The sequence below is a fragment of the Mandrillus leucophaeus genome, unplaced genomic scaffold, assembly GCF_000951045.1.
Source record: "Mandrillus leucophaeus isolate KB7577 unplaced genomic scaffold, Mleu.le_1.0 Scaffold780, whole genome shotgun sequence".
Taxonomy (NCBI): Eukaryota; Metazoa; Chordata; class Mammalia; order Primates; family Cercopithecidae; genus Mandrillus; species Mandrillus leucophaeus.
In genome coordinates this window covers 291666-295477 of record NW_012108475.1, presented here as the reverse complement: position 1 = coordinate 295477, position 3812 = coordinate 291666, and positions in this window count along the sequence as shown.

Sequence of the window (3812 nt, the reverse complement as noted above, 5' to 3'; positions counted from 1 at the left end):
GTTTGCTAATACTTTTCTCGTGGAAACTGCAAAGTGATATTTTGGAGCCCATTGTGGGATTTGGTAAAAAAGGAAATATCTTCAGATAAAAACTGGAAAGAAGAGTTGTGGGAAACTGCTTTGTGACGTGTGAATGCAACTCACAGAGTCACACTTTTCTTTTCATTGATCAAATTGCTAACTATTGTTTTCTTGAAATCTGCAATGGGATATTTCTTAGTGCAATGAAGCTTACGGTAACAAAGGAAATATCCTCAGATAAAAAGTAGAAAGAATCTTTCTGAGAAACTGCTGTGTGATGTGTGAATTCAACTCGCGGAATTACATCTCTGTGTCATGGAGTCATTGGTTGCCCTGTTTTTGTGGAATCTGAGAAATGATATTTCGGATCGCTTTGTAGACTATATGGCCAAAAGAAGAATCCTCAGATAAAAACGAGAATGAAGTTTTCTGAGAAATTTTTTTCTGCTCTGTGAATTCATCTCACAGAGTTCCACCTTTCTGTTCATGAAGCTGTTTGCAAATACTGCTGTATTGAAATCTGCAATGTGATATTTGGGAGTGGTTTGAGTTCTATGGTGGAAAAGCAAATATCGTCAGAGAAAAACGTGAAAGAAGCTTTCTGAGAAGCTTCTTTCTGATCTGTGAATTCATCTGACAGAGTTCCACCTTTCTGTTTATGAAGCTGTTTGCAAATGCTGCTCTGTTGAAATCTGCAATGTGATATTTGGGAGCGGATTGAGTTCTATGGTAGAAAAGAAAATATCCTCAGATAAAAACGAGAAAGAAGCTTTCTGAAAAACTTCTTTGTGATCTCTGAATTCATCTCACAGAGTTCCACCTTTCTGTTCATGAAGCCGCTTGCTAACACTGTTCTCGTGGAAACTGCAAAGTGACATTTGAGAGCGCATTGTGGGCTATGGTGAGAAAGGAAATATCCTCAGATAAAAACGAGAAAGAAGCTTTCTGAGAAACCCCTTTGTGTTCTGTGAATTCATCTCACAGAATTCCACCTTTCTGTTCATGTAGCCGTTTGCTAACGCTGTTCTCGTGGAGACTGCAAGGTGATATTTGGGAGCGCATTGAGGGCTATGGTGAGAATGGAAAAATCCTCAGATAGAAACGAGAAAGAAGCTTTCTGAGAAACTTCTTTGTGATCTGTGAATTCATTGAACAGTGTTTCACCTTTCTGTTCATGAAGCCGTTTGCTAATACTGTTCTCGTGGAAACTGCAAAGTGATATTTGGGAGTGCATTGAGGGCTATGGTGAAAAAGGAAATATCCTCAGCTAAAAACTGGAAAGAAGCATTCTGAGAAACTGCTTTGTGACGTGTGAATGCAACTCACAGAGTTACACTTTTCTTTTCATTGATCAGTTGCTAACCCTGTTTTCTTGAAATCTGGAATATGATATTTCTTAGCACAATGAAGTTTACAGTGACAAAGGAAATATCCTCAGTCAAAAAGTAGAAAAAAGCTTTCTGAGAAACTGCTCTGTGATATGTGAATTCAACTCACGGAATTACACCTGTATTTCGTGTATCCGTTTGCTAGCCGTGTTTTTGTGGAATCTGAGAACTGATATTTCGGATCGCCTTGAAGACTATACGGACAAAGTAAATATCCTCAGATAAAACGATAAAGTAGCTTTCTGAGAAACTCCTTTGTGATCTGTGAACTCATCTCACAGAATTCCACCTATCTTTTGATGAATCTGTTTGCTAACACTTTTTTCGTGGAATCTGCAAAGTGATATTTGGGAACGCATTGAAGGCTATGGTGGAAAAGGAAATATAATCATATAAAAACGAGAAAGAAGCTTTCTGAGAAACTTTTTAGTGATGTGAATTCATCTCACAGAGTTCCACATATCTGTTCATAAAGTCGTTTACTAACACTGTTCTCGTGGAATCTGCAAAGTGATATTTGTGAGCACATTGAGGGCTATGGTGGAAAACGAAATATAATCAGATAAAAACGAGAGAGAAGTTTTCTGATAAACTTCTTTGTGATCTGTGAATTCATCTCACAGAGTTCCACGTTTCTGTTCATGAAGCCGCTTGCCAGTACTGTTCTTCTGGAATCTGCAAAGTGATATTTGGGAGCACATTGAGGGTTATGTTGAAAAAGGAAATATCCTCAGATAAAAACTGGAGGGAAGCGTTCTGAGAAACTGCTTTGTGACGAGTGAATTCAACTGACAGAGTTCCACTTTTCTTTCCATTTATCAGTTTGCTAACTGTGTTTTCTTTAAATCTGCAATGAGATATTTCTTATTGCAATGAATCTTGCGGTGACAAAGGAAATATCCTCAGGTAAAAAGTAGACAGAAGCTTTCTGAGAAACTGCTTTTTGATGTGTGAATTCAACTCACTGAGTTACAGCTGTATTTCAAGGAGCCATTTGCTAGCCCTGTTTTTGTAGAATCTGAGAAAAGATAATTCAGATCACTTTGAAGACTATATTGCCAAAGGAAATAACCAGTGATAAAAATGAGAAAGAAGCTTTCTGTGAAACTTCTTTGTGATCTGCGAATTCATCTCACAGACTGTCAACTTTCTCTTTATGAAGCCGGTTGCCAACAACGTTCTCATGGAAACTGCAAAGTGATATTTGGGAGCGCGTTGAGGGGTGTGGTGGAAAGGGAATATAATGAGATAAAAACGAGGAAGAAACTTTCTGAGAAACTTCTTTGTGATCTGTGAATTCATCTCCCAGTGTTTCACCTTTCTTTTCTTGAAGCCCTTTGGTAACAGTGTTCTGGTGGAATCTGAAATCTGATATTTGGGAAAGCTTTGAGGGCTATGGGAAAAGGATATATAATCAGATAAAAAAGAGAAAGAAGCTTTCTGAGAAACTTCTTTGTGATCTGTGAATTCATCTCACATAGTTCCACCTTTGTGTTCATGAAGCTGTTTGCTAACACTGTTCTCGTGGAAACTGCAAAGTGATATTTGGGAGTGCATTGAGGGCGATGGTATAAAAGGAAATATCCTCAGATAAATCTGGAAAGAAGTGTTCTGAGAAACTGCTTTGTGATGTGTGAATGCAACTCACAGAGTTACATTTTTCTTTTCATTGACCAAATTGCTAACTCTGTTTTCTTGAAATCTGCAGTGGGATATTTCTTAGTGCAATGAAGATTATGGTGACAAAGAAAATATCCTCAGATAAAAAGGAGAAAGAAGCTTTCTGAGAAACTGCTTTGTGGTGTGTGATTTCAACTCACTGAGTTGCACTTGTATTTCGTGGAGCCGTTTGCTAGCCCTGGTTTTGTGGAATCTGAGAACAGATATTTCAAATTGCTTTGAAGACGAAATGGAAAAAGGAAATATCCTCAGATAAAAATGAGAAAGAAGTTTTCTGAGAAATTTCTTTCTGTTTTTTGAGTTCATCACACAGGGTTCCACCTTTCTGTTCATGAAGCTGTTTCCTAATACTGTTCTCATGGAATCTGCAAAGTGATATTTGGGAGACCATTGAGGGCTATGGTGAAAAAGAAGTATCCTCCGATGAAAACTGGAAAGAAGCATTCTGAGAAACTGCTTGTGACATGTGAATGCAACTCACGAAGTTACACTTTTCTTTGCCTTGGTCAGTTTGCTAACTCTGTTTTCTTGAAATCTACAATGGGATATTTCTTAGCGCAATGAAGGTTATGATGACAATGGAAATATCCTCAGATAAAAAGTAGGAAGAAGCTTTCTGAGAAACTGTTTTGTGATGTGTGAATTCAACTCACTGAGTTACACCTCTGTTTCATGGAGACGTTTGCTAGCCCTGTTTTTGTGGAATTTGAGAAGTGATACTTC